Source organism: Myxine glutinosa, chromosome 13 (genome assembly GCF_964187855.1).
Source record: "Myxine glutinosa chromosome 13, kmMyxGlut1.1, whole genome shotgun sequence".
Classification (NCBI taxonomy): domain Eukaryota; kingdom Metazoa; phylum Chordata; class Myxini; order Myxiniformes; family Myxinidae; genus Myxine; species Myxine glutinosa.
In genome coordinates, this window is record NC_136273.1 from 5,845,451 (window position 1) to 5,858,811 (window position 13,361).

At 48.6% G+C, this 13,361-nt stretch overlaps 1 protein-coding gene across 2 annotated transcripts in view; it reads left to right on the forward strand.

Moving 5' to 3' along the window:
• LOC137438538 (nucleotide-binding oligomerization domain-containing protein 2) overlaps positions 1-13,361 on the forward strand; it is a 90,621-nt gene that overhangs the window by 14,581 nt on the left and 62,679 nt on the right. The gene's annotated exons all lie outside the window — the stretch shown is intronic.

The window sequence follows — 13,361 nt, forward strand, 5'->3', positions numbered from 1 at the left end:
TTATAGTAGTCAATCTTCTTCGGCCGCGAGTAAAAGTTGAATTATAGTAGCAAATTCCTTCAAACAGAACGAAAAATGTCGGGACGGGCCCCGGGAAGGTTGTAGGCTAGGTGGCGAGGCCAGTCGAGGCCGCTTCGGCCGGGCTGGGCCCATTTCGCAATTAAAAGCTGAACTGAATTGTAGTAGTCAAGCTTCTTCGGCCGCGAGTAAAAGCTGCATTATAGTAGTAAATTCATTCAAAAAGAACTTAAAATGTCGGGACGGCCCCGGGAAGGTTATAGGCTAGGTCGTGAGGCCGGTCAAGGCCACCTCGGCTGGGCTGGGCCCATTTCGCAATTAAAAGGGCTGAGGGCTGTCAAAGGCTGTCAACCCTCGACTCTGATTCTGCAACTGGACCCGACGGCATCAGCCCACGGGTCCTAAAATCCTGCTCTGCTGCTCTATCTCACCATCTCTCTGTTCTCTTCACCCTCTCTTTTGCTCAAGGTCAACTGCCATCTGCTTGGAAATCAGCCAACATCACCGCTTTGCACAAAAAAGGTGCAAAAACAGATCCTAGCAACTACAGACCAATCAGCCTTCTCCCAATTATCAGCAAAGTCATGGAATCCATCATTGCTTCGGATATGAAATCTTTCCTCTTCTCCAATGGCTTGATCTCTGATCATCAATTTGGTTTCAGACCAGGTCACTCTACTCTGGACATGCTGCTTCTGCTGTCTCAACAATGGATGGAGGTCCTCAATGCCAAACAGGAAATTAGAGCTGTCTCCCTCGACATATCACGTGCCTTCGACACGGTCTGGCACCCCGCTCTGCTCACCAAACTCTCCTCCTTTGGTATCCATGGAAATCTCCACGCATGGCTGGCGGACTTCCTCTCTAGTCGTCGTCAACGTGTGGCCCTGAATGGGTTTCTCTCATCTCCTCTTCCTGTTCAGGCTGGAGTTCCCCAAGGCAGTGTTCTGGGCCCCGTGCTTTTTCTGGTCTTCATCAATGATCTCTCTGACTCTCTTGAAAATCCTCTCTATCTCTTTGCTGATGACTCCACTCTCTGCCGCTCCATTCCTCTTCCCTCAGATCGGCAGTCTGCTGCCTCCTCACTCTCTGAAGACCTGGACAAAATCACAGACTGGTCAAACAAGTGGAACATGTCTTTCAATCCGGACAAATCTCACACTCTTACTATGTCTCTCCGAAAAGATCGACTGGACAACCCTCCCATCTACTTTCTCAACAATCCTCTCCAAGAAGTTCTGTCGTTCAAGATTTTGGGTCTCACTATCTGCCATTATCTTTCTTGGGAAAACCACATTTCCAAGCTGGCCTCCAAAGCCAGTCGCCGACTGGGCATCCTCCGTCGTGCGAAGTCCTTCCTCGGCACACCTGAGCTCCTCACCACATACAAGGCTTTCATCCGCAGCTCAATGGAATACTGTTCTCCCCTATGGGCCGGTGCTCCTGCCTCACACCTAGCTCGGCTTCACGCTGTTGAAACCAAAGCTTTCAGAATTATTGGAATCTCCCGCGATGAAGCTATCTCTGAGGGCCTTTCACTCACTCACCGCAGGCAGGTAGGTGCTCTTTCTGTCTTCTACCGACTCCTCTCCGGCCTTGCACCCCCAGCTCTCTCTGTGCTCTGTCCCCCAAATATTCCTACAGGTCGCACAAGATCTGCCAGCAACCCTCTGATGGTTAAACTGCCGAAATCTCGGCTCTCTGCTCACCTTCACTCTTTCATTCCTCTTTTCTCCCGCCTCTGGAACAAACTCCCTCACTCCCTTCAATCCCACTCCTCCCTCCAGGTCTTTAAAACAGCTGTTCACCACCATCTCTTATCTTCCCCCATCCAAAACCTTGATCTTTTCTACCCCCGCTAATTCACCCCAGATCCACCTTGTTTGAAATTCCAACTTCTTTCCTGGAAGTCCTGGCAGTGTCCATATGTTTTATACCTCTCCCACCGCCCCCTTCCCATGCCCCCCCCCCCAAAGCCCTCGCCCTCTCTCAGATCTCTCGATGTCTCCATGTCTCTCGGTCCCTGCTCTCAAATGTTGTGTTTGTGTCCTTCCCCCTCTCTCCCCATCTTGTCTGCCGCTCCCGATGTTATATGTTTTATGTGTCGGTTTGTCTTTCTGTGTGATTAATGTTCGCTCTTTCACGAGCCTCGATCTTGTATACAAAAAAAAAAAAAAAAAAAAAAAAGCTGAGCTGAATTATAGTAGTAAATTCATTCAAAAAGAACTTAAAATGTCGGGACGGGCCCCGGGAAGGTTATAGGCTAGGTGGCGAGGCTGGTCAAGGCCACCTCGGCCAGGCTGGGCCCATTTCGCAATTAAAAGCTGAGCTGAATTATAGTAGTCAATCTTCTTCGGCCGCGAGTAAAAGCTGAATTATAGTAGTAAATTCATTCAAAAAGAACAAAAAATGTCTGGACGGGCCCCGGGAAGGTTATAGGCTAGGTGGCGAGGCCGGTCGTGGCCGCTTCGGCCGGGCTGGGTCCATTTCGCAATTAAAAGCTGAGCTGAATTATAGTAGTCAATCTTCTACGGCCGTGAGTAAAAGCTGAATTATAGTAGTAAATTCATTCAAAAAGAACCCGGGCAACGCCGGATGCTTTCGGCTAGTTTAAAAGAAACCTCGAGCAAAGAAGGTAAATCTATCGGTAAAATTGAAAGTCACTGGTAGAGATGAGGAAGTGAGATTACCATTGCAGGATAAATCATCCTCATCATCATCCTCATCATCATCGTCATCATCGTCATCATCGTCATCATCCTCATCATCCTCATCATCATCGTCATCATCCTCGTCCACTCGACAAACCACAGCTGCGCTGAAACAGAATTACACTGCAGAAGAAGAAGCTGCCATTGCATAATCTACTCATTATATGTACTTCCGTTTTGGAAACACAAATCATGGAAGTATGGAAGTCCTGGGCAATTTGATCCACATGAGCATGTCAGGAAGACTGAAAACGAGCTGACGAAGGAGCAACTAGTAATCAAATGATGTGATAAGTATTTGTATCACTCACGTAGTCTCTCCTCCTCAGAGAGGAATGGTGTGTGAATCCTGTAGCAAGTTTGGTGGGAGCGGGACCTCAATTGATACACAGTCCTGGTCTTGGACATTCCTCAAGATGACATCATCATGCTTGGGAAATACAGCTTCACGCAATTGTCCTGTGCAAGACAAATGACAACAAAATGTTGAGTATGCATCTTGACCCCACTAGAGTGCAATTACTAATATGAATCCTTTGATTTTGAGTGGGTGATTTTTATAGGATTCCCCTGTCATGAGAAGCCTCCTATAACATTCCTATATCCAATCCTATATCAACAATACTCAGATTCTGCAATAACTTGTACAAAAATGAATACTGCAGCCTGGCACTGAAATGTCAAGTACAAAGGATAGTGAAAGCTCACCCCCATCACATGTTCCAGCCATGACAAGACTATCCAGGTTACGGCTTCTCCCAGGTGACACCATCATTCTCTCCTTCCTCCAGGTGATGCAAAGAGGCTGCAACACATGTGCTGATCTCCCCGGAATGACCTGACTCGTGATTTATGACAAGAGTATCAGATAGACCTGGCACGTTGTGTGATGATCGGAGAAGCCTCTTAGGATGAGCGACTGCACCCGCACCAAGTTCACGATCTGCTCGACGTTTCATACCTGCACGTCGTACAGGATGAGTTATTGATTGCCTCAGACATCTCTTTCTAGCTCTTTCTAGATTGGTCTTGTTGGTGAAGGAAGAGTAGAATGATCGATGATATCCTCCATCAATTTTCAAAAAATGTCACCCAGCATTTCCAGCACCTCGGAAGCATTCGTCATTTGCAATGACAGACTCGTCTCCATCGAGTGACGTCCACGTCTCTGCGCACTCACAGGTCTTCTTCCAACTTTCTACTGTTAACGGGGTAACAATGTCGTCTAAAATCCCACAAAATGAATGATACATGGAAGTTTTTCCGAGCTGAAATCGCTCAAGCATGGAGTGGGCACAGCCATGTTGTTTGGTGATTGAGTTCTTCCTCCAGGTGAATCAGGTGAATGGCATGATCCGATTGGTCGAACATTAATTTATTTGAGGCCAAATTTCACGAACTGATAACAGACTTTGAGGTCTGAACAAGTGAATTATTATTTCAAATAATAAGAGTTTATTTCAGGTGAAATCAGGTAGTCCATCGATGTTGGGGTATGGAGTGACACAATAATCGACCACGGCCCAAGAGGCCATTAGGCCCATCAAAGCCTGCACTATGATTGCCAACTTATGGTTGAGCAGCAAGTGCCATTTTAAAGTCATTGGAATGACTCAGCTGGGGTTCGAACCGCTAACCTCTCAGGCTCAGAGCAGAATCTCCAACCATGACAACACCCAGCCTGGTTACATTCTTCTTCTTCCTCACGCCCTTTACTCAGATCTTATCCCAAACGTCTTGGCATTCCATTTGATGGTGTTTGGAGCATCCAGTAGAGCTAACGCGCCCCTCCCACTCTCACTTAACATCCCTCTTTCTTTCTCTCTTCTTCTTCCTCCTTATATTCATTTTCTACATTTAAAAACCTATTTTTATGAACCCCGACTACCGCCTCTGAGATAGATGGGCCATTTGCTGGAGCTTTTAATCTATTTTCCTTCGTGACATTTTATAGTCATGTGCTCATCATAGTTAATATTCTTTCTTCATACAAAAAGAGAGCGCAGGTTGAAAGCCCAACAATGAATGATGATGTTATGGGAAACCTATGCTTGAAAAACCTGCCAATCCAACTAAAGTTAAACCTGATAATCAAATTAAAGTTAAACCTCATAATCAAATTAAAGTTAAACCTGATAAATCAAATTAAAGTTAAACCTAATAATCAAATTAAAGTTAAACCTGATAATCAAATTAAAGTTAAACCTGATAATCAAATTAAAGTTAAACCTAATAATCAAATTAAAGTTAAACCTAATAATCAAATTAAAGCTAAACCTGATAATCAAATTAAAGCTAAACCTGATAATCAAATTAAAGCTAAACCTGATAATCAAATTAAAGTTAAACCTAATAATCAAATTAAAGACAAACCTGATAATCAAATTAAAGTTAAACCTAATAATCAAATTAAAGACAAACCTGAGAATCAAATTAAAGCTAAACCTGATAATCAAATTAAAGCTAAACCTGATAATCAACTTAAAGTTAAACCTGATAATCAAATTAAAGTTAAACCTGATAATCAAATTAAAGCTAAACCTGATAATCAAATTAAAGTTAAACCTGATAATCAAATTAAAGTTAAACCTCATAATCAAATTAAAGTTAAACCTCATAATCAAATTAAAGTTAAACCTGATAATCAAATTAAAGTTAAACCTGATAATCAAATTAAAGCTAAACCTGATAATCAAATTAAAGTTAAACCTGATAATCAAATTAAAGTTAAACCTCATAATCAAATTAAAGTTAAACCTCATAATCAAATTAAAGTTAAACCTGATAATCAAATTAAAGTTAAACCTGATAATCAAATTAAAGTTAAACCTGAAAATCAAATTAAAGTTAAACCTGATAATCAAATTAAAGTTAAACCTGATAATAAAATTAAAGTTAAACCTCATAATCAAATTAAAGCTAAACCTTCCAATCAAATTAAAGCTAAACCTGCTAATCAAATTAAAGTTAAACCTGATAATCAAATTAAAGTTAAACCTGATAATCAAATTAAAGTTAAACCTCATAATCAAATTAAAGTTAAACCTCATAATCAAATTAAAGTTAAACCTCATAATCAAATTAAAGTTAAACCTCATAATCAAATTAAAGCTAAACCTGATAATCAAATTAAAGTTAAACCTGATAATCAAATTAAAGTTAAACCTCATAATCAAATTAAAGTTAAACCTCATAATCAAATTAAAGTTAAACCTCATAATCAAATTAAAGCTAAACCTTCCAATCAAATTAAAGTTAAACCTGATAATCAAATTAAAGTTAAACCTGATAATCAAATTAAAGTTAAACCTCATAATCAAATTAAAGCTAAACCTTCCAATCAAATTAAAGTTAAACCTGATAATCAAATTTAAGTTAAACCTGATAATCAAATTAAAGGTAAACCTGATAATCAAATTAAAGATAAACCTGATAATCAAATTAAAGGTAAACCTTCCAATCAAATTAAAGTTAAACCTGATAATCAAATTTAAGTTAAACCTGATAATCAAATCAAAGTTAAACCTGATAATCAAATTAAAGCTAAACCTGATAATCAAATTAAAGTTAAACCTTCCAATCAAATTAAAGATAAACCTGATAATCAAATTAAAGTTAAACCTCATAATCATTAATCAAATTAAAGCTAAACCTTCCAATCAAATTAAAGTTAAACCTGATAATCAAATTTAAGTTAAACCTGATAATCAAATTAAAGTTAAACCTGATAATCAAATTAAAGCTAAACCTGATAATCCAATTAAAGATAAACCTGATAATCAAATTAAAGTTAAACCTGATAATCAAATAAAATGTTTTTGTTTTTTTTTGTTTTTTTGTATACAGAGTCGAGGCTCGTGAAAGAGCTAACATTTATCAAACAAACAAATCAAACAAACAAGCAAACAAAGTATATAACAAGGGGAGCATTCGACACGATGGGGAGAGAAGGGGAGGAAGCACACAAACACAACATTTGAGAGCAGGGACATCGGGAGATGTGTGGGAGGGAGAGGGCCTGGGGGGGGGGGGGGGGCAGGATAGGTATAAAACGCAAGGACACCAAGGATTTCCAGGAAAGAAGTCGGCATCTCAAAAAAGTGGATTTGGGGTGAAATTAGTGGGGGTAGAAAAGATCAAGGTTTTGGATTGGGAAAGATAAGAGATGGTGGTGAACAGCCGTTTTAAAGACCTGGAGGGAGGAGTGGGATTGAAGAGAGTGAGGGAGTTTGTTCCAGAGGCGGGAGAAAAGAGGAATGAAGGAGTGAAGGTGAGCAGAGAGTCTTGATTTTGGCAGTTTAACCATAAGAGGGTTGCAGGCAGATCTTGTGCGACCTGTAGGAATATTTGGGGGACAGAGCCCAGAGAGAGCTGGGGGAGCAAGGCCGGAGAGGAGTCGGTAGAAGACGGAAAGACCACCAACCTGCCTGCGGTGAGTAAGTGAAAGGCCCTCGGAGATAGCGTCATCGCGGAAGATTCCAATGATTCTGAACGCTTTGGTTTCAACAGCGTGAAGCCGAGCTAGGTGTGAGGCAGGAACACCAGCCCAGAGGGGAGAGCAGTACTCCATTGAGCTGCAGATGAAAGCCTTGTATGTGGTGAGGAGCTCAGGTGTGCCAAGGAAGGACTTCGCACGACGGAGGATGCCCAGTCGGCGACTGGCTTTGGAGGCCAGATTTGAAATGTGGTTTTCCCAGGAAAGATCATGGCAGATAGTGAGACCCAAAAGCTTGAGTGACAGAACTTCTTGGAGAGGATTATTCAGAAAGTAGATGGGAGGGTTGTCCAGTCGGTCTTTTCGGAGAGACATCGTAAGAGTGTGAGATTTATCAGGATTGAAAGACATGTTCCCCTTGTTTGCCCAGTCTGTGATTTTGTCCACAAATGTCCATTTTGTCCATTTTGTCCAGTCTGTGATCATGTCCAAGTCAAACCTGATAATCAAATTAAAGACAAACCTGATAATCAAATTAAAGCGAAACCTGATAATCAAATTAAAGTTAAACCTTCCAATCAAATTAAAGATAAACCTGATAATCAAAGTAAAGTTAAACCTGCTAATCAAATTAAAGTTAAACCTGATAATCAAATTAAAGTTAAACCTGACAATCAAAATAAAGTTAAACCTGATAATCAAATGAAAGGTAAACCTGATAATCAAATAAAAGTTAAACCTGATAATCAAATTAAAGCTAAACCTGATAATCAAAATAAAGCTAAACCTGATAATCAAATTAAAGCTAAACCTGATAATCAAATTAAAGTTAAACCTGATAATCAAATTAATGTTAAACCTAATAATCAAATTAAAGTTAAACCTGATAATCAAATTAAAGTTAAACCTGATATTCAAATTAAAGATAAACCTGATAATCAAATTAAAGATAAACCTGATATTCAAATTAAAGCTAAACCTGATAATCAAATTAAAGTTAAACCTTCCAACCAAATTAAAGTTAAACCTGATAATCAAATTAAAGTTAAAACTGTTAATCAAATTAAAGTTAAACCTTCCAATCAAATTAAAGTTAAACCTGATAATCAAATTAAAGGTAAACCTTCCAATCAAAGTAAAGTTAAACCTGATAATCAAATTAAAGTTAAACCTGATAATCAAAGTAAAGTAAAACTGCTAATAAAATTAAAGTTAAATCTGATAATCAAAGTAAAGTAAAACTGCTAATCAAATTACAGTTAAACCTGATAATCAAAGTAAAGCATTATTTGTTAATCGTTATCGTTTTTCCTGCTCTTCCTGTTCCTGGGTTGTGTGATCCTTACCCTGCAACTCCCTCCCCATTTCCCTGACCCATTATCATGGAGGGAATATAAAAGGTCTGAAGTGCTGATTGCTGGATGAAACCGTTAAATATACCTCATGGGAATCAACAATGAAGTTGTGGCGGACACGATGGCTCGCTGGCGCGGTGACATCATTCCGCGCACCAATGGGGTGTCAGCCACGCCCGAGGGGTAGGCGTGGCCTCGGGATATACACGGGGCTCGCAGCCCCGAGCGAGTCAGTGCTACAGTTTGAGCTTTACAATAAACTCTTTTGGTTTTGATCCTACGCGTTGTGGCTTACCTTTTTGGCAAACAAGTTGTGCGCGTAGCACCGCACTACACTGGTGACCTCGATTGGTTCAGCCGTCGCTGACCACAGAACGCGCCATGGCCAGCAACGCGGTCGCGGTAAAGCTCCCTGAGTTTTGGGAAGCACAGGCCGAGGTATGGTTCGTGCAGGCCGAAGCACAGTTCCAGCTTCGAGGAATAACGGCGGACGAGACGCGTTACTACCACGTGATCGCCGCCCTCGGGCCCGGCACAGCCGCCCGAGTCGTGTCCATCCTGCGGCACCCACCGGCAGAGCACAAGTACAAGGCGCTCAAACGTCTCCTCATCGCCACGTTCGGCCTAACAGAGTTCGAACGGGCGGACCGCCTCCTGGACCTTCCCAAACTCGGCGACACACGACCATCGGTGCGGATGGATTACATGCTGTCGTTGCTGGGTGACAAAGCCCCGGATTTTTTATTCCGGGCGCTTTTTCTATGCCAGCTACCGGCACAGGTACGCCTCGCGTTGGCCGGATCCAAAATAGGGGAACCCCGCGCTCTGGCGGTCGAGGCCGACAAGTTTTTCGCGGCTTGTGACATGCGGGCGAGCTTCGGTGCGGCCGTCGTGGATCCCGAGGCTGATGCGGCTGCACACCTCGTAGATCCCGAAGCTGATGCACACCTCGTGGCCGCCGCCACACCCCACCCTCCACCACCACAGCTGCGAAAGCCGCGGCCTCCGCCGATCCCGCCGCAAGCCTGGTGCTATTTCCACGCCAGGTTCGGCCACAAGGCTAAGAAGTGTTGCCCGCCGTGCTCGTTTGGCAAGTCGGGAAACGCCAGAGCCGGCGCTCGGTAGCGGCACTGAGCGTCGGCAATTCCGGCAGCCTCTTATTCATCACGGACACCTTGTCCGGGCGCCGTTTCCTCTGCGATACAGGAGCGCAGGTAAGCGTCATCCCAGCCCACACGTCCGACAAGCGAACAGCGGGCCGGGGCCCCGCATTGCTCGCAGCCAACGGTACACCCATACGCACATTCGGGAAGTGCTGCCTCTCCCTGCGGTTCGGAGGGCAGTGCTTCAAATGGTCTTTCGTCACCGCCAGCATGCCAATGGCCTTGCTCGGTGCGGACTTCCTTTGTGCAAATGGGTTGTTGGTGGACGTGAAGCACAGACGGCTCGTCCAGGCCGAAACCTTTAGCTCGCTCGCTTGTTCGCTGAGCAGCTCGTTGAGCGGCTCACTGAGCGGCTCACCGAGCGGCTCACCAAGCGGCTTGCTAAACGGTTCCGTCCCGGCGAGTTTGGTTTGTACGCTTCCGGCAGCGGATGACTTTACCCGCCTCCTCGCCAGTTTCCCGGCCCTCACGCGGTCCACCTTCTCGGCGGTGGCCGTCAAGCACGGGGTGGAGCATCACATCCCCACCGTCCGGCCACCGGTCTACGCCCGGGCACGCCGCCTCGAGCCGACGAAGCTCGCGTTGGCGAAAGCGGAGTTCGCTACGCTGGAACGGCTGGGCATGGTACGGCGCTCAAAGAGCGCTTGGGCATCGCCGCTGCACATCGTGCTGAAGCCCGGCGGGGGGTGGCGGCCGTGCGGAGACTACCGCCGCCTCAACGATGCTACCACCCCCGACCGCTACCCGGTCCCTCACATCCAAGACTTTTCCGCCCGGTTGGCGAAAATGTCCCTCTTCTCCAAGGTGGACCTCATCCGCGGATACCACCAGGTCTCCGTCAGGCCGGAGGACATACCGAAGACGGCCGTAATCACACCATTCGGCCTCTTTGAGTTTCTGCGGATGCCCTTCGGGTTGAAGAATGCGGCTCAGGCGTTCCAACGGCTGATGGACAGCGTCTTGCGTGACTTGGACTTCGATTACGTCTACCTGGACGACATCCTCGTCGCAAGCGCGTCCCGTGAGGAGCACCTCCACCATCTCTGCACGCTCTTCGAACGCCTGGGCCGGCATGGCCTGATCATCAACCCCGCCAGGGTGCCGGTTCGGCGTCGCCGAAATCGACTTTTTGGGGCACCGCGTCACCAGGCACGGGGCCATCCCCTTACCGGCCAAGGTGGAGGCGGTCAGGGGGTTTCCGCGCCCCTGCACGATCAAGGGGCTCCAGGAGTTCCTGGGCATGGTGAACTTTTACCACCGTTTCCTGCCCCGCGTCGCCCAGCTCCTGCGCCCCCTGCACGAGGCCCTCCGGGGGAAGCCGGGCAAAGGTGACGTTGCTTGGACCGAGCTGATGGACGTGGCGTTCGCGGGCGCGAAGCTCGCCTTAGCTAACGCCACCATGCACGCGCACCCGGCGCCCGATGCACCGATCGCCCTCACCGGACTACGCGGTGGGCGCGGTGCACGAGCAATCGGTGAAGGGAGCTTGGCAGCCGCTGGCGTTTTTTAGCCGGCAGCTCCGCCCGCACGAACGGCGGTACAGTACCTTCGACCGCAAGCTCCTCGGGCTTCACCTGGCGGTCCGGCATTTTCCACCATCTGCTCGAGGGCCATTCGTTCACGGCCTTCGTCGACCACAAGCCCCTGGTCTTCGCGATGGCCAAGGTCGCCGAGCCGTGGTCGGCCCGGCAGCAGCGTCACCTCTCGGCCGTGTCCGAGTACACGGCGGACATCCGGCACATAGCGGGGAAGGACAACCCGGTGGCGGATTGCCTTTCCCGGTCCGTCGCCCACGCGGTCCACCTCGGGATTGACTATGCCCGGATGGCGGCGGACCAGACTGCCGACCCTGACGTCCAGGCCTTGCGGACCGCCGTCACGGGCCTCCGCATCACCGAGGTGCCGTTCGACGGCGCGGGCACGGCCCTCTTGTGCGACGTCTCCCTCGGCCGGCCTCGCCCCATCGTGCCTGCGGGCGGGTTTTTGACGCCATCCACGGCCTGTCCCACCCGGGCACGAAGGCCTCCCAGAGGCTGGTCGCCGACAAGTTCGTCTGGCATGGCCTCCGGAAGGCCGTCCGCGATTGGGCCAGGACGTGCCTCGCGTGCCAGCGCGCGAAGGTGCACCGCCACACCCAGGCCCCATTGGCCCCGTTTACTGTGCCCGAACGTCGGTTCGACCACATTCACGTGGACTTGGTGGGACCTCTGCCCCCCTCGCGGGGTTTCATCCACGTCCTCACCATGGTGGACCGCACCACCCGGTGGCCGGAGGCCGTGCCTTTGGCGGCGACGCCGGCGTTCATCGCCACCTGGGTTGCCCGGTTCGGCGCCCCCTCGGACATCTCGTCCGACCGCGGCCCCCATTTCACCTCGGAGCTCTGGGGGGCGGTAGCGCGGGGGCTCGTCGTCCAGCTGCACCGCACCACAGCCTACCACCCCCAGGCCAATGGCCTATGCGAGCGCTTCCATCACTCCTTGAAGGCCGCGCTCCAGGCCACCCTCCGCGACGGCAGCTGGGTCGACAGGCTCCCCTGGGTCCTGCTTGGCCTCAGGACGGCGCCCAAGGACGACCTGCGCGCAACCGCGGCGGAGTTGGTCTTCGGACAACTGCTGCGGGTGCCGGGCGAGTTCCTCCCCGACCCCACGGCACCATGGTCCGCGGCGCAGCAGCGCTCCGCAGTCCGCACTGCAGGAGACCGCCCAGAGGTTCGCCCCGGTGCCGACGGCGCACCACGGGTGCCCGCCAACGCACGTCGCCCCGGAGCTTCGTACGGCGGAGTACGTTTTCGTCCGCCACGATGCCCACCGGGCACCGCTGCGACCCCGTACGACGGGCCCTTCCGCGTGCTGGAGACCGGGGCGAAGCATTTCACCCTGGACGTCGGCGGTACTCCTGACCGCGTTTCCGTGGACCGCCTCAAGCCGGCCCACCTCGACGTGGACCACCCCCCGCAAGCGGCTCAGCCCCCGCGTCGGGGCCGCCCCCCGGCGGGCGGATCCCCGGCACCGCCCAGCCCCGCCGGCACGCCACCCCCCTGTCCTGCACCCATCCCAGATGCCACCAGAGGCATCCCAGATGGCATCCTGCCATCCCAAACGCCGCCAGCCGCCAGAGGGCGCTTCGGCCGGGTCATCCGTTTGCCCCGCAAACTGACCCTTCAGGTGCGCGGGAATTCTGGGGGGGGGGGGGCGCGTGTGGCGGACACGATGGCTCGCTGGCACGGTGACATCATTCCGCGCACCAATGGGGTGTCGGCCACGCCAGAGGGGTAGGCGTGGCCTCGGGATATACACGGGGCTCGCAGCCCCGAGCGAGTCAGTGCTACAGTTTGAGCTTTACAATAAAGACTCTTTTGGTTTTGATCCTACGCGTTGTGGCTTACCTTTTTGGCAAACAAGTTGTGCGCGTAGCACCGCACTACAAAGTATTAATTTACAATTTTATCAACAATCGACCTTCATTACGCCATTCATTCATTCATTCTTTCATTCATGTAACATGCTCTATGCAGAGCGTAAGTTCTGTTGAAGGTGTTTCTTGGCTGGGATTACAAACCTGGTCGGGTCACCCCTCCGACACATGAAGTCAAGGCAGGAATTTGTAATTTGTTCAGGTGCAGGCAATAGCTCATCTACTCTTGGTGAAGGACACCGTGGGGTCTTTAACGTCCACCAAG